This window comes from Nerophis lumbriciformis, linkage group LG17 (genome assembly GCF_033978685.3).
Source record: "Nerophis lumbriciformis linkage group LG17, RoL_Nlum_v2.1, whole genome shotgun sequence".
Taxonomy (NCBI): Eukaryota; Metazoa; Chordata; class Actinopteri; order Syngnathiformes; family Syngnathidae; genus Nerophis; species Nerophis lumbriciformis.
In genome coordinates this window covers 35,666,585-35,690,463 of record NC_084564.2, presented here as the reverse complement: position 1 = coordinate 35,690,463, position 23,879 = coordinate 35,666,585, and the positions used below count along the sequence as shown (strand labels likewise).

General features: G+C 43.3%; 1 pseudogene; it reads left to right on the top strand.

The window, feature by feature from the left end:
* Positions 1 to 18,990, top strand: part of LOC133614303 (zona pellucida-like domain-containing protein 1) — a 41,624-nt pseudogene extending 22,634 nt beyond the window's left edge.
* The last annotated feature ends 4,889 nt before the right edge of the window (positions 18,991 to 23,879 follow it).

Sequence of the window (23,879 nt, the reverse complement as noted above, 5' to 3'; positions counted from 1 at the left end):
TAAGCTTCGCCATAGCTCCCACGCGATCAGGACGGTTTTTGGTATTCTTTTTAGTTTTGCATGATTTATGGACAATAAATCATTCCTACCTCACGCTTTCGTCCTGAGTTTTCCGTCTGCCTTCCTGGGAGAACGACATCGCATAAAGATGTGACCCCGCCGTGACAGCAGGAAGCCAGCATTCAGTTCCCTCGCAGCGGAGGTCGAGGAGATGGTTGAAGGTACAGTACGTGGGAGGTGTTGCGGGCAATGGAGGCTGAGACGCTCCGCCATTCCCCCATGGAGCGCCAGGACCTGATGTGGGGTCTTAACGGCAAGCTTGTCCCGATCAAATCATGCAACACACAAGAATACCAAAAACTGTCCTGATCGCATGGGAGCTATGGCGAAGCTTAGCACATGAACTTGGAAGTTAAGAAAACAAGGACTACCGCACGTAACTGTTGCATTGGCAAACAAGGAAGCCAGACTGAGCGTGGCAAGCAGGGTGAAGAAAAAGCTCTCTGATTAGTGGTTGACAGCAGCTGAGCGTGCCAACCACTAACCAGAGGCAGGTGAAAACCTCTCCCTGCGGTCTGGAACTCTCTCTAGGGGTGGGCGGAGGGAGGACAGGAGGGGGGCAGAAACTTCCCCTTTAAATTGTCCCAAATGTTTTTCTTTATCCCCCACCTGGGGTTGTGTGGGCGGAAAAAAAGAAAAACATTGTGACGGGGGCGGGACTTGAGTCTTGGGGGGCGGGGCATGAAATCTGGGATGTGGCTTGGACTGATTAGATCTGATTTCTAAAAACATGTTTTGATAATGTTTTATCAAAGACATGGCATTAGAGTCTTTTGCTGGAGGCGGGTGATCAAAACAAAAAGTATTGAAAAAAAAATCCTGGTCTGTGATGTCATCAGGGCGAAGCCGGGCTGGCTGCTGCTTGCTTCCGCCCGGAGGGGGAGGGGCTTGTGGGAGCGGCGTGTCCTGCCGGCTCGCGGAAGTCTTTCCTCGTCTTTGGCGACGTTTCCGGGACGGGAGCGACGTGCCGATCGGCACCAGCTTGCCTCCATTCCCCCACATCATCCACCTGCGCTCCCTGGGGGAAAAGCTCAGCGTCTCTGCCTCCAGGGCGTGCAGCACCTCCCAAGAAGCCTCATCCAAACTGTCCAACTCGTCCAACTTACGTGCGAAAAAGCTATCTTGCTGACGACATAGTGTCATGACTTGGTCCTGGGTGTTTGCTTTTCCGGGATGCAACGGAAAGTTGGCTCGGGCGAGAGGGGAATGTAAGTACATTTTTATTTAAACACTATAACTACAAAACAAGGAAGTAAACAAAAGGCGCGCACAATGGCGGAGAACCAGCTATGAAACCAAAAAGACTCTAAACATGGAACAAAAACTTACTTTGGCATGGGACATGAAGCAGGATCTACGAGGATGAAGAGTGTGTAGAGCATAATTGTGGGATGTCGTCAGAACGACAAACTGAAAACAATGAACTTAAATACTATAGACATGATTAACGAAAACAGGTGCGTGACTCAAAACGTGAAACAGGTGCGTGACGTGACAGGTGAAAACTAATGGTTGCTATAGTGACAAAACAAAAGTGCACAAAAAGTCCAAAAACAAAACCGAACATGACTAAAACAAAAACATGATCACACAGACATGACAGAACTAAAAGAGTGCAAAACTAACAGAAAATAACAAAAACATGATCCAGACCACGGATCATGACAACTTTTTGGGAAAGTAACAAGTAACTATAATTAATTGCTTTTCAAAAGCAATTTTCCTGAACGCTGGTCATTAGTCGGCCAGGACTGGAAGGTTTACGCCTCATAATGAAATACTCTCTTACTATTTTCTTGCAGCCACTGAATCCAAGGAAGAGGGTAAGCATATTTTCCTCAGGACACTGCTCGGCGAAAATAAACATTGTTAACATTTTCTGCGACGTGTTCCGTTCTTTGTTGCGGCGAGTGGGACAACAAGAGCGCGTCGGTCGGCCTGGGTATCGCCGTAGCCGTCCTTGTTGTCATAGGCGTGACGGCCATGTTGACGGTCACGACTTTTTATCGAAAGCTGAAGCGGCTCAGCTAGCAGCCGCCAGAACTTGGCCAAATTTGATGAATTGGCGAAAAACCAAAATGGGCGGAACTCCATGGTGACAGATCATGGGAGCACTATTTCCTCCATAGTTATGGAAGGTGAAGGCTTACTGTACATCAAACATGATTTGACATGAATCCAAGTGGAAATAGCTTCATGTGCATGCATCCTGACTGAGTCGCTGCTCTATTTTTTCGATGGTACACTATATTGCCAAAAGTATTTGGCTACCTGCCTTGACTCACATATGAACTTGAAGTGCCATCCCATTCCTAACCCATAGGCTTCAACATGATGTCGGTCCAACTTTTGCAGCTATTACAGCTTCAACTCTTCTGGGAAGGCTGTCCACAAGGTTGCGGAGTGTGTTTATAGGAATATTTACACCATTCTTCCAAAAGCGCATTGGTGTGGTTGGTGGAGAAGGCCTGGCTCTCAGTCTCTGTTCTAATTCATCCCAAAGGTGTTCTATCGGAGTTCAGGTCAGGACTCTGTGCAGGCCAGTCAAGTTCATCCACACCAGACTCTGTCATCCATGTCTTTATGGACCTTGCTTTGTGCACTGGTGCACAGTCATGTTGGAAGAGGAAGGGGCCCGCTCCAAACAGTTCCCACAAGGTTGGGAGCATGGAATTGTTTAAAATGTTTTGGTATCCTGGAGCATTCAAAGTTAATTTCACTGGAACTAAAAGGCCAAGCCCAACTTCTGGTGCAGCATGGCGTAGTGGGTAGAGCAACCGTGCCAGAAACCTGAGGGTTGCAGGTTCGCTCCCCGCCTCTTACCATCCAAAAATCGCTGCCGTTGTGTCCTTGGGCGGGACACTTCACCCTTTGCCCCCGGTGCCACTCACACCGGTGAACTGAATGATGAATGATAGGTGGTGGTCGGAGGGGCCGTTGGCGCAAATTGCAGCCACGCTTCCGTCAGTTTACCCCAGGGCAGCTGTGGCTATGAAAGTAGCTTACCACCACCAGGTGTGAATGATTGATGGGTTCTACATGTAAAGCGACATTGGGTACTTAGAAAAGCGCTATATAAATCCCAGTTATTATTATTATTATTATTATTATTATTATTAACTCCTGAAAAACAACCACACACCATAATTCCTCCTCCACCAAATTTCACACATCCTAACACTTTGTGGCTGAGTTGCTGTTGTTCCCAAACTCTTCCATTTTCTTATAGTAAAGCCGACAGTTGACTTTGGAATATTTAGGAGCGAGGAAATTTCACGACTGGATTTGTTGCACAGGTGGCATCCTATGACAATTCCACGCTGGAAATCACTGAAAGCGGCCCATTCTTTCACAAATGTTTGTAGAAACAGTCTCCATGCCTAAGTGCTTGATTTTATACAACCTGTGGCCGGGCTAAGTGATTAGGACACCTGATTCTGATCATTTGGATGGGTGGCCAAATACTTTTGGCAATATAGTGTATTTCATGATTTCATTTGTCTGCTTTAACTCTTAACTGGTGCGAGTTATAAGTCGAGGAGCATTTGTATTTAATCTATTAGAAGATTGCCATTCACCTGCCAACATCTCATTTAATGCAACAGCAGATCTGTTAAAGGTCCCCCATTGTGCAAAATTGATTTTTTTAAAGACAGGAGTCTGTTTTGAGCACAGAAATCCATCATATCCCTCGAGAGCGGCAACAATTATTTGAGTAAATTGATTAGAAAGAAGCTTTGTTTTTATATTCTGCTGCTTTGATAAATCCTTTTATAAATGTTAAAATGATAAAAACTGATCAAATCCGGAGTGCATGCAATGCCCGTAACATTAGATATGCTGACATAGTGTTGTGATCTGTGGTGGCAAACAGTGGAGAGTTTTTTTTTTTTATATAATTGTTTTTTCATGCAAACATGTTAAACGTGCAATTTCAATGTTGATGATGTGCATTTATATATATAAAAAAATGGCAAGCCGAAAACACGCTTTGGGGCTATATGCCGTATTTTTCGGACTATAAGGCGCACTTAAAATCCTTTCATTTTCTCAGAAATCGACATAACCTGATGAGCCTAATGTACAAAATAATTCTGGTTGTGCTTACCGACCTTGAAGCTATTTTATTTGGTACATATGGTAAGTGTGACCAGTAGATGGCAGTCACACATAAGAGATACGTGTAGACTCCAATATGACGCCAGTAAACAACACCAAAACTCTAAATGTTCCATTGAAAATAAAGAACATTACACACGGCACTCAAAAATCTGTCAACATGTTTTAGTACGACTTTGAAGCCGCACCGCTTGATGGATTGTCGGCCCATTACCGCTACCGTAGTCAGAGATACAAGTATTATTATGGTTTATGTATACGGACCGCAGACATATTATCCGGAGTTTTGTTTCACAATATTATACAAAACCAGCTTTTCTTACCTTTGCTGAAGTGTATTTGAGATCTGCATAAGTCCTGAAATTTTGCGCATGTCCTCCACTGTAGTCCGTGCCGATAGCGTAGTCGATAAGCTTCTTATTTTTCACTATCTTGATAGTCCTCCGCTGTTGCCAATTCTAACATAAAGTAGTGTAAAGTAGGGACGGCGTGGCGCAGTGAAAGAATGGCCGTGCGCGACCCGAGGGTCCCTGGTTCAATCCCCACCTAGTACCAACCTCGTCATGTCCGTTGTGTCCTGAGCAAGACACTTCACCCTTGCTCCTGATGGGTGCTGGTTAGCGCCTTGCATGGCAGCTCCCTCCATCAGTGTGTGAATGTGTGTGTGAATGGGTAAATGTGGAAGTAGTGTCAAAGCGCTTTGAGTACCTTGAAGGTAGAAAAGCGCTATACAAGTACAACCCATTTATCATTTATTATCTTACTTATATCTGTCAGTAAACTCGCCATGAAAGCACTAAAACATACCGGTGTAGTGAGTTTAAGGAACTGTCATGATCCGTGGCCCGGATCATGTTTTTGTTATTTTCTGCTGGTTTTGGACTACTTTAGTTCCTGTTGTTGTGCACTCTTGAGTTTGTTTTGTTACCATGGCTACTTATTATTTTCACCTGCCTCTGATTGGTGTTCGGGACGCTCACCTGTCTCTCGAGCACTAATCAGAGGCATTATTTAAACCTGCCTTTGCCAGTCAGTCGGCCTGGCTTCTTTGTTTCCTACACGCAACTGCTACGTGAGTATTCCTGTCTCTAGTCTATGCTAAGTGGTAGCCTTAGCTTCCAGTGCGATTGGCACATTTTTCCGTCGGCTTGTTTCCTGTTTTTTGTACCTCATTGATTTCTCAAGAATAAATCATGTTCCTACCTGCAAGTCCTGTCCGGAGTGGTCCGTTTGCATCCCGGGGGAACGAACCTTGCAGCAAGCAGCAACCCCGCCGTAACAGGAACTTTAGTTATTATAGAGTTCCGGATGAGGAGATGCTGTTCCGTTATTGATTGAACAAAGACGGCTGAGAAAAAACGCTGCCGAAGTTGAGCCACGTAAATAAGACCGCTCACAAAACGGTGCATCCTGAAGCGACTGTCAGAAAGCGGCTTGGCAATGATCTGTAAAACATCATCCATGCAATATTTTAACCAAAGAACCACCATTACATGTTATGTAGACCACAAGGAAGTATTTTACATTTAGAAAAACTAATAATAATAATATGACCCCCCTCCTCAATCTCGTTACCCTGCGTAATGACTATAAAGCTGATTCTGATTCTGATTAATACGCCTTATAATCCGGTACGCCTTTGTATGAACAAAGACCTGAATAGACCCGCTCATCGGCAGTGCGTCTTATAATCCGGTGCGCCCTAAGGTCCGGAAAATATGTGTAGTGTGTTTTACCCGAGTACTCGATTAATCCAACAAACTAATCCATATATTACTAAACTAATCGATAACTGCAGCCCTATACATCACTCACTTGTTTGCTCCACTTTTGAGAGATGAGGCGCTTAAACGGTAGCTTTTGAAGTTCCAGGTTCTCAAAAACGTCATAAAGGAGCAGCAAGTCTGTGGAACGCTCTCCCTGACCACCTGAGGGCACCACAGACTGTGAATGCTTTTAAAAAAGGCTTAAAAACCCTTCTTTATAAAAAAGCCTTTTTTTTTTAGACATATGCATACTAGTTCTAGCTATTTGGCTGTTCTAGTTTTTATTTTTATTTATTTTTTATTATCTTTTTTTTTTTTTTTAAATACACTGTAGCACTTTGAGGTTGTTTACTCAATGTAAAGTGCTTTTTACAAATAAAATCTATTATTATTATGATTATTATAAGACTTCAATGAGGACACCTTTAAAATAAAAAAAATAAAAAATAAAATAAAAAAAATAAAAAACAGGCCTCACTACACATCTAAAAAATAAAGCCTGTTTTTCTTCAGCAAATAAGATAGCCTTGCATATACTGTAAGAATTTAAAAATGTGTTTTTATTAAAGCTACACACTAAATGTTTGGCTACAAGTGTGGGACCTATGAGACATATTTGTAAATATTAAAGAATACTATGGTTTAGAACCTTTAATGTAGTAATTTATATACATAATGTGTGTTTTACAATAAGGTAATGTAATGTAATCTTGTCATAATGCAACACAAAGCTCGTACATTACAGAAAATATGTTACTGTGTAATTTGGTGTCTTTTTTTATGTCATACATGTATTGTACTATTAAAGCTTGCATAATAAAGTCTTCCAGCATCAGACACTTTGTAAATCTCTATTTTTAGTCCACACAAACATTTGCTTAGAAAATAACTTATTCTTTGGAATGATTTCATGTTTTGTGTTCTTTTATGGTTTTGTTTAAAATAAGATTTCCATTGGAAGAAGGTAAGGTCAAGCAAGTGTTTGCAGAGTTATGGTTTTATTATTAACTCTCCACTAGAGGGTGTCTAATCACCATTTTCTAAAATGTGTTCTTTGTTTTTATTGAGCTGTCCCCTCCACAGTTCACTTGATGAAAAAAAGTTGATATTATTGACCAGTGCTTTGGATTGGTAAGCAACCAAAAATCATAAAAAAAACAGCAACATAGCACCATGATGGATTTTGGAAAAATAGGGGGGATTTTTAGTGTATTTTTTGGTCTTTCTTTCTCATTTGTTACCCTAATTTATTACATTTAATAATATATATAATGCATTGAAATACATAGTTACATATATTTTTTTGTGTAATTTAAATTGATTCAAATGAAAATGATCATTTATTTACTCACTTGTTATAACCCCAGAAGGGAAATTAAATTAGATCACTAAATAATTAATCAATATTGAATTAAAAAAATAATTATCATCGTTAATAATTAATTACTGGTCTTAGATCCAATCTTGCAGAACAAGCATATAGGATTTGATGATCAAAAACTAATAATTACCTACGAATGAATTACTATTTAATATGTAAAATAATTCATTATTGGTCTTAACACAGAAAAAATACTATTTTATTAACCTTAAATTATTAAATTTTTATATATATAGTTTTTACAGCATCAAATAATTACTGTATGTGATAGTTTTAAATATAATTTAAATACATTTGATCTAATTATATTATTTGTTTTATTTACTTTTTATTATTGCAGAATAAAAATGTAATTAAATTATTTTAGAACAAGTTTATTTCTTATAAATGATTAATAATGACCTGCAAATGTATTATTATTTGATTTTGAATTAATTATCATTATAAATAATTCATTATTGGTCTTAAGGCATCAGGCTGTTTTTCTAACCTGGATTTATAACAAGTTTGAGAATATATACAATACATTGAAAGATATAGCTATGTCATGTCTGTGTGATCATGTTTTGTTTTAGTTATGTTCGGTTTTGGTTTTTGGACTATTTGTGCACTCTTGTTTTGTCACCATGACGACCGATTAGTTGCACCTGTTTTCACGTTCGGTCTCACACACCTGTTGTCAATCATGTCTGTAGTATTTAAGTCCATTGTTTTCAGTTAGTCTGCCTGGCAACATCACACGTTATCATCACTCTGCTTCATGCCATGTTCACAGTACCATGCCATGCTAAGTTTTCGTTTCATGTTTACAGTTTTTTGCCTTTATGCAAGTCTTTTGTTTTCATTAGCCAAGTTTTGTACCTCCGCCATTGTGCGCGCCTTTTGTTTGATCCTTTTTTGAGTTAAAATATTAAACATGTACTCACATGCCCGTCTTGCCCGCGCCAACTTTCCGTTGCCTTCCAGGAAAACAAACCCCAAAGACCAAGTCCTGACAAGCTATAGTTTTTTCAAATATCAGCAAATTATTAAAATTAAATTTATATTGATTTAAATTAAGTTTATTATTTACTTACTCGTCATAATCCCTGAAGGAACATTTAATTAAATTCTTATCGAACGAGTATAAGGGATTCTTTTGCATGGTTATGGTGAGAGTTTACACAATGGATGTCCAAATTTTGAGGCTGGGGCCACTTGTGTCCCCCAGCTGTAATAAAACATTAAGATGGACCACCCTGAATAGAAACATAACATAAAAGGTTTCAAGTAAAATTTTAATTACCTCAATTAATGAGCTTGATTGTTTTATGTGACGGAGCTCTTAACTGAACACACATGTATCCAGTTGATTCCTGATGCTTCACCCTTCCAGTCGTATTCATCTCCTCTGCTCTGGCTCCACTCCCGCTCCTTGTTCCTGTGGCTCTGCTCCGGTGCTGCCGTGTAGTGTTTACTTGTGTACAATTTCCGTTTCTCTGCACCTTTTGTGTGCGTCCGGAGTTGTTTTTCTTCACTCCTTTTTGAATGCGCCTTTTGTTATTATTTTTATTCTTTCGTCTATCCGTCGGTGTCCTACTACTACTACTCTTTGGCAGCTGTTTTCACTAAATTCCACTTACGCAATGCTTATCACCTGGTGAGAATTAAGGAGGGGGATAAGTGGAAGACCGCATTTAACACCCCTATGAGGCGTTTTTGTGATGATCCATTGCTTGGATCATGTTTTGTTTCAGTTTAAAGACTCCCTTAGTTCTGTTTTCAGCACCCCTTGGTTTGTGTTCTTGGTTGCCATGGGTGCTGATTATTTTCACCTGCCTCTGATTAGTGTTCGGAATGTTCACCTACTCCCAGGCACTAAACAGAGAGCTATTTATTCCTGCCTTTCGCCACACTCGGTCTGCTTCACGCAACAAGTTACATTACTATGCTCTTTGATTCCTGGATCTATGCTAAGTTTTCCCGTGCAATCGGCACACTTTTCTTGTATTTGCTTGTATTTTCCTGCATTTTTGCATTATGGACTGATTTATGGAAAATAGATAATTGTCCTACCTGCACACAGCCACCGCATCTTGGGAAAACGACCATCGTATTACCATGCGATCTGATTGTAACAGTTTTGAATATTTAATAATGCCTTTTGGCCTCACTAATGCGTCTGCGGTATTCCAAAATCTAAATAACAACAATGTCTTCAGGGACATGATCAATCAATTCTGTTTTTCTGACCTTGGTGACATTCTTATTTTTTCCAGAAATCTCCAAGAACATGTCCACCACGTCCGTCTGGTCTTACAGTGATTATTGGAGAATCGGCTATACGTCAAAGCTGAGAAGTGGAAATTTCATTGGCCATTGGTGTCGTTTCTGGGGTTCATCTCAGACCTGATCCTAGCAAAAATGTAGGCGGTTGTCTAGTGGCTATCTCCTACATCAAGGAAGCACTTAGAAAGGTTCTTGCATTTCCGTAACTTCTATCGGCCATTTATCTGCAACTTTAGTGTCACATTGGGTAGGTGACGAACCCCAAGATGTAGAGAAGGCAGGCTTTGTCCAGGAAAACATGATTTAATTTAACACTAAAACAAGAACAAACAAAAGGGTGCAAACAAAAGGCGCGCACAAGGCGCAGAACAAACTTGGCTATGAACAAAAACTAGCACAAAGGTTAACTGTGGACAAGAAACAAAAACACTTACTGTGACAAAAAGGAACCATGACATGAGCAGAGTGAACAGAAGTAGACACCGCTACAGCGACAAGTATTAATGACATTGACAATCATAATGACAATACTCCAGTCCTGACTGGAGGGCAAAGCAGGACTAAATAGTAGCTGGCTGATGGACACCAGGTGTGGCCGGGTGCCACTCAGCCACAGCTGAGCGGAAAAGCACTCAGGGATAAAAGCAGGAAATAAAGACAAAATAAAAGCGCTGACAGGAAATAAAGACAGACAAGAGGAAAAACTAAAACTTAACCAAACTGTCAGGGACAAGCATGACCCCCTTCCGATAATGGATACCAGAAGTTCTATCAACCGCCCCCCCCCCCCAAAAAAAACAGTCCAAAGTCACGGGAGGGTGGAGGGAGGACAAGGCGGTGGGCCGCCAGGCCAGGTGTCCCCGTAACCAGCGGGGAAGAGTCAGGTGGCGACGGCGAGTAGAACGCCGCCGCAATTGGCGAGGCGGTCGCCCGTGAAACGACCACATCTGTGGCCGACAAGAGTATGGTGGCAACCCCTGCTGGCCCATTGAAGAGGATGGTGGCGACCCCTGCTGGCCCACCGGAGAGGATGGTGGCGACCCCTGCTGGTCCACCGGAGAGGATGGTGGCGACCCCTGCTGGTCCACCGGAGAGGATGGTGACGACCCCTGCTGGTCCACCAGAGAGGAAGTTGGCGCCGTCTGTTGTAGACCCGCCGGAGATGATGGTGGCGCCGTCTGTTGCAGACCCGCTGGAGATGATGGTGGCGCCGTCTGTTGCAGACTCACTGGAGATGATGGTGGTGTCTGCTGGCCCACCGGAGATGATGGCGCCATAGGTTGCAGACCCACCGGAGATGATGGCGCCTTAGGTTGCAGACCCACCGGAGATGATGGTGGCGTCTGCCGGCCCACCGGACTGCATGGTGGCGTCTGCTGGCCCACCGGACTGCATGGTGGCGTCTGCTGGCCCACTTGTGTGAGGAGTAGCTGTGCCTCCTCAGTTGCACAGCTACTCATAGGCCCCCCCTCAAGGGACGGATCCCAGACGTCCCCGGATAGGCCCACAGACGACAGGGGTGGGTGGGAGAGGGCTTGAAAAGCGGCCAAACTTTTCTTTAATTTAGCCATTATCCCAAGAATCCTGTCAAGCCTCTCCGCCATCGAAGTCTCTGCGGGATTCGTGTTAGGAGGCTGGAGTATTCTGTCACATTGTGTAGGTGACGAACCCCAAGATGCAGAGAAGGCAGGTTTTGTCCAGGAAAACATGATTTAATTTAACACTAAAACAAGAACAAACAAAAGGGTACAAACAAAAGGCGCGCACAAGGCGGACAACAAACTTGGCTATGAATAAAAACTAGCACAAAGGCTAACTGTGGACAAGAAACAAAAACACTTACTGTGACACGAAGGAACTATGACACGAGCAGAGTGAACAGAAGTAGACACAGCTACAACGACAAGTATTAATGACATTGACAATCATAATGACAATACTCCAGCCCTGACTGGAGGGCAAAGCAGGACTAAATAGTAGCTGGCTGATTGACACCAGGTGTGGCCCGGTGCCAATCAGGTGGCACCGGGCTGAGCGGAAGAAGGAAATAAAGACAAAATAAGAGCGCTGACAGGAAATAAAGACAGACACAGAGGAAAAACTAAAACATGACCAAACTGTCAAGGACAAACCTGACATTTAGCAGCAAAGCTGAAACTCTGACGACTTATCCACTAACATAACTTTCAGATGGACCCCAGAAGCTGAGACCACCCTTTCTTTGCTAAAACAAATGTTTACTAAAGCACCCATTCTTTAGCACGTTGATCCTTTTTTTCACAATTTTTAGTCAAGGTTGATGCGTCGGATGCAGGAGTTGGAGCAGTTCTGCCCCAGCATTCCCCGGTCAACCAGAGGCTTCACCCTCGTGCCCTTTACGTGTCGCTTTACAGCGGCTATAAGGGAAATAGAGAGATCCTGGCCATCATTCACGTGCTACAAAAGTGGAGGCAGTGGTTGGAGGCGACTGCCACGCCTTTCCTGGTCGTCACTGATCATAAGAACTTGGCATACATCATCAGCGGTCACTCGAACGAGTATGGCGATCCTCCTGGTAGGGGTGTATCTCTTTATGGAGGATGCCTGTGCGTGACTTCGTTTTACGTGGGGAGACTGGTGCACAGACAGTCACCACACGATCCTTGACAGAATCGGGTCAGGGTCCAGTGGCATGGAGTACAAGACGACTTGGGACCCTTTTCTGCTGCAGCCTTCTTCCGACATTGCAGCCGTTGTGGTAGTTCTTAAATCTACCGTTTTCCGCCTGCTCCGCCGTTGAGGTCTTCACCGTATCCCTGGCTAGGGGGCAGTCAGGTACTAGGCCTTTGCCAAGGGCCACCTGGGGTAACAGTAGTAAAGGGGTTAACCTCCTAGTGCTCCAAGACCCCATAGAGGAGCCTCCACTGCCGGATGCACTTTAACGTCATGCCCAGGACACTTGGCATACATAGGGACTGCTCAAAGACTTAAATCCCGCCAGGCATGTTGGTCTTCATCCAGGATGTCTCTGTACTTTGCCTCTATCCTAAATAGTCTCCCAGCTCCTGCCGCTGAAAACCATCCCCACAGCATGATGCTGCCACCACCATGCTTCACTGTAGGGATGGTATTGACCTGGTGATGAGCGATGCCTGGTTTCCTCCAAACATGCCGCCTGGCAATCCCGCCAAAGAGTTTAAGCTTTGTCTCATCAGACCAGAGAAATTTGTTTCATATGGTCTGAGAGTCTTTAACCCTTGTGTAATGTTCATATTGTTGTTACTCAGCCAGCGTTTGTGGGTCTGATGGACCCGTTGCATTTTGTGGCTTTTAATGCCTCACAACCAAACACTTTTATGTTAAAATACTAAACAGATGTTTATTGGGATAAGATAAACATCTGTTCAGTATTTTAACATACAAGTGTTTGATTGTGAGGCATTAAAAGCCACAAAATGCAACGGGTCCATCAGACCCACAAACGCTGGCTGAGTAACAACAATATGAACGTTGCACGGAAAATTTCTCTGCCAGTTTCTGCATCCCACAGGGATTCTTCTCTTGTGTTTCTGCAGTTGCGGTTCCCACACAAGGTTGCAACATTGTTTGTCAACACTGTCTGCTCTCATTTTCTCGCACATTTGACCCTCTGATGTTCTGTGTACCTACACTCTGTCCTCCTCCTGTCTAGGCCTGTTGTGTGTGTGTGTGTGTGTGTGTGTGTGTGTGTGTGTGTGTGTGTGTGTGTGTGTGTGTGTGTGTGGTACACAGAACATCAATTTCCACACATCTATTAGCCCCGGGTCCAGTGGACCCGGACATCTTATATGTATTAGAAATGTGTAAGGGGGGTGTATGGTGTGTGGTCATTAAATATGTATTCTGATATATGTTCTTCACAGAAAATGAGCCAAAGTCAGTAAGTCTCAGTTTGAAAAATTAATTAATTGTATCATTTTTCTTTTAATAAAAAATGAAAACGGGTCCCACCATTCAAAGGCTAAGGTGCATTTTGGCAATCTTTTTACTAAAAAATGGCTTCTGTCTGGCTACTATATCATACAGGCATGGTTGGTGGATTGCTGCAGTGGTGGTTGTCCTTCTGGAAAGTTCTTGTCTGGTCACAGAGGAATGCTGTAGCTCTGACAGAGTGAGTTATTGGTCTCTTCCCAGACTAGACTAAGATGAATGCACCAATGTACAGAGACATCCTGGATGAAAACCAACACTTCCCATCCTACCTGATGGAGCTTGAGAGGTGCTGCAAAGAGGAATGGGCGAAACTGATCAAAGATAGGTGTGCCAAACTTGTGGCATCATGTTCAAAAATACATTTAATACATTAGATAACCTTTTCACATTATCGGTTATTGTTTGCAGAATTTTAAGAACAAAAATGAATTAATTCCATGTTGGAATAAGGCTGTAACATGACAAAATGTGGAGAAAAAAAATGAAACACTGTGAATACTTTCCAGATGCACTGTATGTATTATTGCATTCGACTTGTCTATTTTATTTCTTTATTTTTATGCTGCTGTAAAAATTGACATGCTTTGGGTGAGGTGTCTTCCTTCACTAGACCATAGGGTCTTCTTAACCTATCCCGCACATCGTTTTGCTTTACAGTGTATATTGTTCTTTTTTTCCTCCCAGTGTGTGTGTGCAAATAAGAATAAATAAAACAACTAGATGAGGCAATTCCTGAAGGAATTGCGTGTGAATGCTCCAATGCTGAAGTTGAACCGAAATGCTGGATCTGTTTTTTAGAACTGTTGAAGCAGAGCACACAATTCCCAAAGAGGCTGGATATTTTGAAGTTGGAACAGTTTGAATCAGATGAAAAATGTGGGAGTTGTGGAACTTTGAAGAATGTCTCATTGATTTCAAAGGGAAATTCCCAAAAACGTAGGATTTCAGGAAAAGCGGGAATTTTGGGGAAAATGGTAAAAAAACTTGAATGGTCTGAATGAGTTGGTGTTGGAATTGTTCAAATCGGTCAAGAAATGTTGAAGCAGTAACATGTTGAATTGAAAAATGGTATTACGGAATTCCTGACATTTCGGGAAAACGAGGAATTTTTCCAGTTAAAAAAACAACTTTGTTTTTTGTCCTAATTAAGAGAAATGTTTTGACGGTGAAACGGTTGAAGTGGGTTGAAAAATGTTGGGGGAGTAGTCGCCAGGAAAAAGGGTGGAAAAGGGGCTTTGGAAAACCAGGAATTCTGGAAAATCCTGCAATTGTTTTGAACTTGGAAAAAATGATCGTTTAAATTTCCAGAATGGTGGAATGTGTTGAAGGTGGAATGGTTTGAATCGGTTGAAAAATGTGGAAATGGTGGAAATTTAAAAAATGGCCAATTCATTATGAATGGGAAAAATGTCCCGCAAAAACCTGGAATTCTAGGAAATTTGGGAATTTTTGGAACTTGCTGAACAGTTTGAAGTTGGATGCTTTGGAGCATTCACACAATTAGCCGGGAGACAGCTCTTATCTTAAACACTCTTAAGTTGAGATATTACTATAATAGGAGAATGATGGAATGTTACCAGATATCACACTAGTACCAATTGCGTTTTTATCTGTACCGTAAATGCAGTGGCAGGCGGTGCGTTCCTCACCTAGGCCTTCACCTCTCAAAATACCGTAATTTATGTCACCACATCGACACGACTGGAGATACTATACAGAAACACACTTGTACACTACTGCGCATTGAAGCCCCTCAACAGTGTACAAAACGGTCTATTCTTCTGCGCATTTAACATTCAATAAACCCGCTTCAGCAATTAAAACACATCTTATGTGGTACTGTCAAAATTAAAATAATTGTATAAAACAAATGAAACATGAAAACATTAAGAAATAAAATATTTGAACTCACAATTTGTAGGACCCATTCAAAGCCGTATAAGCCAGAGGTACCGCTCGTAGTCGGTAGTTGGTTGTAGTCGGTTGATTCGCGTGAAAGTCGAGGGCAAAGCATTTCACCGCCGGGATAGCTTCCGGCGTCGGCCGACCTCGTCTCACAAGATGTAGTTTCTCCTAAGTATCGCTCTTGAAAATGGTCTTGCAAATACATATCTGCCACCTAATCAACATGTTGCTCTCCTTCTTCGTGAGTACCGGTGAGTTTTCTGTGGCTTTCTATGACTCGTATGGCTCCGGTGCCACTTCCTGTTTTCGCAACTTGTGATTGGATACTCACTTGGAACTCCCAAGTGAGTATCCAATCACAGCATAAGGCCAGCTAAGGCCTTAATGACAACAATCCGTGATCTGATTGCGAGTTTGTTGTGACTAAATGTAACGTGTTTATGTTTGCATTGCAAATGAGGTTTTTTCCCTTGGACTCAGTCTGGACCCCCTCCTGCGGATCCAGCCTTTGACTGATATTTTTTTACTCTCCCCCTTTTCCCAATATCAACATTTTCTCACCTTTTTTTAAGGAGCGCCGTAAAAATGGCTGCTCCGTCGGCGTTCTTGTCTTGTCTCCCTGTAACATATGTCTGCTCTTAGTGGGACTGTGCCGAAAATATACTTTTCAGTTCTTATGTGTCTTGTGCATGTTAAGAATTGACAATAAATCATCTTGAATCTATGGCGGGGGTCAGCAACCCGCGGCTCTTTAGCGCCGCCCTAGTGGCTCCCTGGACCTCTTTCAGAGATATGTGAAATTGGAAAAAGATGAAGAAAATTTTTTATTTTTTGTTTTAATATATTTTCTGTAATAAAACAAACATGACACAAACCTTCCTAATTGTTAGAAATCCCACTGTTTTATATTATACATGCTGATGAGAGTATTTGACAAGCATCGTTTTGTCCGACTAATTTCAGCCATCATTGAACTCATCGTAGTTTGTTTACATGTACAACTTTATCCGATACTGCCACAGAATGATGTGTTTTATGCCACTCGTTTGTCTCATGTTGTCCACCAAACGTTATATACTGTGCGTGAATGCACAAGGGTGAGCTTTGTTGATTTTGTTGATTTGCTGGAGTGCTTATCAGGCATCTTTTGATCAATCCATGACTGCAAGCTAATCGGTGCTAACATGCTAAATAGGCTAGCTGTATGTACATATTGCATCATTATGCCTCATTTGTAGGCACAGACAGCAGGGACATCGTTTTGGCTCTAGGTTTATTTATATATATATATATAAACAAATTATATAAATACAAAATGAAGTGTGTAATTAATCCAAAATGTGTGTGTATGTGCGTGTGTGCATGTGCGTGTGTGTGTGTGTGTGTGTGTGTGTGTGTGTGTGTGTGTGAGAGACTATGTGTTGGGATTAACTGAAGAGTGTTACCCAAAAGTGTTTAGCGAGAGGTGCGGAAGTCCGGGGGGGGGGGGGGGGCAAGACAAGCTTGGAGGTCCGTGAGACGGGCAAGAAGTCGGGGGCAATAGCGAGGCATCAAAGTCCGTGTCCAGGCGAGAGGTCGAGATCCAAGAGGCAGCCAGGAAAGCAGAGGGAATACGGGGAGACAAGACACACAGCTCGTGACGCGGGAACGGAGGTCCGCTGCTGGGAGGCGATAAGGAGGACACGAGACAAAATGAACACGACGGGGGAGAAAACACAGAGAGAGAAAGGATGCATAGAGTTTGACAGGTTTGGCTTACTGTACAGGACAGGTAGCACTGGCTTAAGAAGCCCAGGAAGCTCATCAGCGACATGTGTGACGAGTGCTGATTGATTGCAGCTGTGCACCGGCACAGCTTCTATAGGAGTGGCACGCGCAGGTGCGCTCTTGGACGTGCGCTCTTGGAGGCGCGCACAGATGAATGCGCATTGGAATGGGCCCGGGCCGTGACATATTTTAGAGATATTTAGAAAAAGTGTCACGTCGCGGGCTCGATCACGCTTGTCATCTGCAGCAAGGGCAGCCAGCACCTCCGTTGGCTTCACGCCAGGACATGCCCCTGCTCGCGCTGGCCGCATCACGCCCAGACGCCGGCAAGGCTGTGGGCGATCAGCAATCAGCACACCTGGGACTGAAGAGGATGAGCTGTATTAGGACCAGTGGACCCAAGGATCCTGGGCCGGAACGCAATCCTATGTTACGTATGCTTCCCGTGTCTTCCGTCGTCGAGCTGTGTGCCTCGACTCTCCTGTGGACTTTGGACTGCCTCCCGCGATCCTCGACCCCCTATTTCGACATGGACCCTTTGGATGCCTGGCTTCCCCGACAACCTGCCTGTCTCATGGACCTTCTTCTGCTTAGCCCCTTTGGACTTGTCTGCTTCCTCATCCAACAATTACGGTAATACACTAATCATTCATACACTTAGTCTCATGCCATACACCCCTTGGGTTTTGTCACACACCATTACCGTGTTAATTAATTTAGATTATTGTTTGTTATTATGTATATAGTGAATATACATAATAGGGCTGCGAATCTTTGGGTGTCCCACGATTCCATTCAATATCGATTCTTGGGGTCACGATTCGATTCAAAATCGATTGTTTTCGATTCAACGCGATTCTCGATTCAAAAACGATATTTTCCCGATTTAAAACAATTCTCTATTCATTCAATACATAGGATTTCAGCAGGATCTACCCCAGTCTGCTGACATGCAAGCAGAGTAGTAGATTTTTCTAAAAAGCTTTTATAATTGTAAAGGACAATGTTTTATCAACTGATTGCAATTAATGTAAATTTGTTTCAACTATTAAATGAACCAAAAATATGACTTATTTTATCTTTGTGAAAATATTGGACACAGTGTGTTGTCAAGCTTATGAGATGTGATGCAAGTGTAAGCCACTGTGACACTATTGTTCTTTTTATATATATATATATATATATATATATATATATATAAATGTCTAATAATAATGTCAATGAGGGATTTTTAATCACTGCTATGTTGAAATTGTAACTAATATTGATACTGTTGTTGATAATATTCATTTTTATTTCACTACTTTTGGTTTGTTCTGTGTCGTGTTATTGTCTCCTCTCAATTGCTCTGTTTATTGCAGTTCTGAGTGTTGCTGGGTCGGCTTTGGTTTTGGAATTGGATTGCATTGTTATGGTATTGCTGTGTATTGTTTTGTTGGATTGATTAATAAAAAAAAATAAAAATAAAAATAAAAAATAAAAATAAAAATAAATAAATAAATAAATAGATTTTTTAAAAATGAGAATCGATTCTGAATCGCACAACGTGAGAATGGCGATTTGAATTCGAATCGATTTTTTCCCACACCCCTAATATATAATAAAGTACATGGAGCTATACCGCCCCCTTATGGAACTGTGCCGTCACTACTCCTCCTGTAAACGTAACAGAAAGCAAATAAAAAAATACTTTTATCTTTAATTATGATCATGATTTCTGGTTATGGTAGGCCAGCAGAGAAGTCCTTGCTGACCCTGACGGCACACCACTGACCAGATATCACACTCAAACCATTTGTTTTGTTACCTGCACCGTAAAGGTTATGATGAGATGTTTTTTCTTTAGTCTCGACCGAAAGTTTATTGTCTCTTGGTGGACGACCCTGACTTAAAACCCCAGCTCTAATAGTTTATTGGTCTTACCTCACCGGACGATTGCGCAGTACAGGCGGCGTGTTGCTCGTCCTCTTTTTTATTTATGAGCTGAAAATGTGGACGTGTCATCTTGTGCATCACGAGAAGAGCAGCTGACCAAGTCTATGACAAGACGACCCACTCTGGAACATGAATGGGGGCTAGACCAGCTGAGCTTTGTCCATTAAGGCATCAGTGAGAGCATGTTCAGGATGAATCCCCTTTTATGACTTCCCTGTAATTTAATTAAAACAACGGGGATATAGACGCACGCTCGGCCGCTCTCCAAATGGAGCGGACATTAACCTTTGGATTCAACTGCTTTGCCCTCTAAAAGCGTTTGCGGCCTTGAGAAAGGGGAGAGTGAAATTTGTAGTGAACCTGATGCTCGTGTTGCAAACGACAGCCCATATTTTATTTTAGCGGTTGACTCCTGGTGTCTCGTCATCGTGAGCAGCATTTGAAAGGACGCCATTAAATACTGTCACTTTTTGTATCTGCGGGACACAAAATCCACCAGGATAACATCATTGCTTTTTAGGCTTGTTTTTATTCCGGTCAGCTGGGTTGAATAATTGCTCTTGTCATGTTCGCTCTAATTAAAAGGCATAAGAGTCTTTCTGTAGGCTGCAAGATGGAAGATTCATGAAAAATGAATGGACCAGCTGGAGGAGGGGGACTGAGTAAACATCCATGATGATGGGACTGGAGCACAATTGTAATTATAATGGCAATGATAACAAAGCCGCATGTACAGTAGAAAGGTGAAAAGGTTCCAGCTGAACTGCTGAGCGGGTGGAAAACCCACAAGAAGGTGTGCTTATTCTATTAACCTTTAGTGATGAGACAGAGAAAGTAGGCGGTTGCAGGTAAAGCAAAATGCCGTGTTGGAGTCGCCTTAAAGGAAGCAGAAAAGGACTTCTATAGCAGCCTCAATAGAAGGTGGACGTGCTTAGCATAAACCCGACTTATGCCAAGAGACTGTTGGAAAGCTGTTTATCAAAACATTTTGACCATTTCATTTCACCAAATCAAAGTATGGAAATAGACAACACTTAGAGGACTAATTTTAGAGCCAAAAATAAAAAGCAAGTATGCTCAAAAAGGTTAATTATGTCTTCTTTTTCATATATGTGGAGGGGAAGTGCAGTCAGCGCTGCCTGCAGGAGGAAAAGTCACCGCCGCTGTCCATGGCACTGACGGCGAGACACAGCTGGCAGGTGATTATATTTCACATGTGGTACTTGTTAGTCTAATCATCTGTTGTCTTTAACAGTAAGCGGCCGGGAGCAGAGCGGGAGAGAGGATTGGGAGTGACGGCAACGTCACGACATGCCGAAAAACATTTGGAAAGGTCTTGTAAAAAAAAAACATTAAAACTTTGTTAAACCTGCACGCTTGGCTCCTGTGCCGTGTCTACAGCGGAGCTGCTAGGAAGCGACTTCCACAATATGCTTTTTCAAATGTTCTTGTAATCACACCATATTTTTGGTATTTTAGATGCAATCTTTACCTAAAAAAAAATTGTTTTTAAATAAAAATAAAAAAATATGTTGGGCTGCATTGTACAATAGGCAACATATTCTGGGACCTCATCAAAAAAGTATCGTCTCTACACGCAGGTGTCAAACTCAAGGGCCGGGGGCCAGATCTGACCCGCCACATCATTTGCAAAAGCCCGGAAATAAAGTTAAAGTACCACTGATATGAATCACCAAATCACCAAACCGCTGCTGCTCACTGCTCCCCTCACCTCCCAGGGGGTGGAACAACGGGATGGGTCAAATGCAGAGGGTAATTTCACTTATTTTTATAGTCACACACACACACTAGGCATTTGACCCATCCCCTTGTTACACCCCCTGGGAGGTGAGGAGAGCAGTGAGCAGCAGCGGTGGCCGCGCTCGGGAATCGTTTTAAAAATGTTTTGGGGTGATTTAACCCCCAATTCCAACCCTTGATGCTAAGTGCCAAGCAGGGAGGTAATGGGTCCCATTTTTATAGACGTTGGTCCGACTCGGCCGGGGTTTGAACTCACGACCTACCGATCTCAGGGCGAACACTCTAACCATAAGGCCACTGAGCAGCATCCATGCAGACTCGACACTGGCCGAGATATGATGGTGGAGTTGGTTGCTTTGTTGAGTCTGCTCCTGTCTCTAGTCATGCTCCCCCCCACCCCAGCAGACGATGGTGTGGAACACCGCAGAGGCCACCACAGTGTATATGTTTTTTTTTTGTTGTTGTTTTACTTTTGTGGCTTTGTGTAGAAGTGGCTGGTTGCATCAGTTCTGCTCCTTTAATGTCTTTAATGTCCTTTGTGTTCTTTGATGTTTCCCTCTTACACACATGTTTATGGGTGCTATGGCTCTGAGTTTTTTTTTTATCTACCCAGGCTTAGACTGATTTTTTTTTCTCAATATTGTGGTCTATTACAGCACATTTGTCAATACAAACAAGTATCATGTCATGTCTGTGGGTATCATGTTTTGTTTTAGTCATGTCCTGTTTGGTTTTGGTCACTTAGTGCCTGCTTTTTCATTCTCTTGTTTTGTCACCATAGCAACCATTGGTTTCACCTGTTTCACATTTTGAGTCGCGCACCTGTTTTCACTAATCATGTCGCCAGTATTTAGGCTTGCAGTTGTCAGGAAGTCAGCCTGGCTGTGGTAATCTGAAATCTCCTTGTTCATTTCTGTTGTTGTTTGCACACAATGTTCACTCTCTCTCTCTCATCCTCAGTATGGAGTGCAGCTGGTGCGAGGCAGCAGCACACACCTGACATTGATTAGGAGCAGCCTATTTAACCTGGCTGCTGACGGCCTGTGAGCGCCGGAACTTTGTTACTGCTTGCTACCTGTTTATCTTGCCAGAGAACTCACTAGTTCGTCGTGTGCCCTTCATATCAGGTTTGCCTGTATATTTCCTAGCCTTGTCTAGCGTTTTCATTTTGTACTTTGTTTATCTATTTACTTCTTTCATGAAGTATGTTTTCCTAGCCTTGTCTAGCGTTTTTAGTTTGTACTTTGTTTTATATTAACTTCTTTCATGAAGTATTTTTTCCTAGCCTTGTCTAGCGCTTTTAGTTTGTGTGTTATCTCTCGTAGTAGTTTTTTTACATGGTGTGTTTTGTTGTGTTTACCACCATCGCCTTTATTTTGCTACTTTGTGCTTCCTCCTAAATAAAAGGAAGAGCTATTGTACACAATAAGTCTCTGCATCCTTGGGATCCACCCTACCAATTCCTAACACTGGCGACATTAACTCTGTTATCCCTGTTACTCCATTGATTACGTGTTCCATGCCATAGTTCCATGCTTTTCAAGTAAGTGTTTGTTTATTCATGTCAGAGTTAGCAAGTGTTATTTATTTCATGTTCATAGTTTTTGCCCCAGTGCTAGTTTTGTTTTCTTAGCCAAGTTTGTACTTCTGCCTTGTGCGCGTTTTTAGTTTGTTCTTTTTGTTATAGTAAAATTAAAATATGTATTTACCTTCAAGCCAAGTCCAGTGTAGTTGTTTTGCATCCTGGGAAAGCAATCGTCGCAGTAATTTGCGCTGCCATAGTCCACGTATTGACAGAAAGCCGCAACCCCCGGCTAGGCCACCTCCACCTGCACCAAAGCTAGCGCCAGCTCCAAAGCTAGCACCACGCCAAGACCCACCACGCCAAGCTCCGGTACCTGCTCCACGCCGCCAAGTGCCGCCAGTAGCTGCTTCACGTCGCCAAGTGCCGCCAGTAGCTGCTCCACGCCGCCAAGTGCCGCCAGTAGCTGCTCCACACCACCAAGTGCCGCGAGTAGCTGCTCCACGCCGCCAAGTGCCGTCAGTAGCTGCTTCACGCCGCCAAGTGCTGCCAGTAGGAGCTCCACGCCGCCAACCGTCGCTCGTAGCAGCTCCACGCCGCCAAGCGCCACCCGTAGCAGCTCCATGCCGCCAAGCACCGCCAAGCCAAGACCCTCCAAGCCAAGACCCTCCAAGCCAAGACCCTCCAAGCCAAGACCCTCCAAGCCAAGACCCTCCATACCAAGACCCTCCATGCCAAGACCCGCCATGCCAAGACCCGCCACGCCAAGACCCGCCACGCCAAGCTTCGCCGCCTGACGCGTCACGCCAAGCTTCGCCGCCTGACGCACCACGCCAAGCTTCGCCGCCTGCCACGACGAGGACACGCGCAAATTTCACGCCTGCCACCATGACGACGCGCCCGCCTCCTAGTCGGCCACGGAAGTGGCCGCTACCTGGTCGTCCGACACGCCAAGTGCGCCGACCTCCTCGTCGGCTACGAATGTGGCCCTTCCCGGGTCGCCCACCTCGTCAGGTACAGCGGCGTTCTAAGCATCGCCGCCACCTGATTATGCCCCGGTGGATTCAGGGACACGTGGTCTGGCGACCCAACGCCAAGTCTCCCTCCCGCCCTCCCATGACTCTTGATCACTGTTTTTTTTGGACATCTGGGATCTGTCCCTAAGGGGGGGGCTCTGTCATGTCTGTGGGATCATATTTTGTTTTTGGTCATGTCCTGTTTGGTTTTGGTCACTTAGTGCCTGCTTTTTCACTCCCTTGTTTTGTCACCATAGCAACCATTGGTTTCACCTGTTTCACATTTTGAGTCGCGCACCTGTTTTCACTAATCATGTCACCAGTATTTAGGCTTGCAGTTGTCAGGAAGTCAGCCTGGCGACATTAACTCTGTTATCCCTGTTACTCCATTGATTACGTGTTCCATGCCATAGTTCCATGCTTTTCAA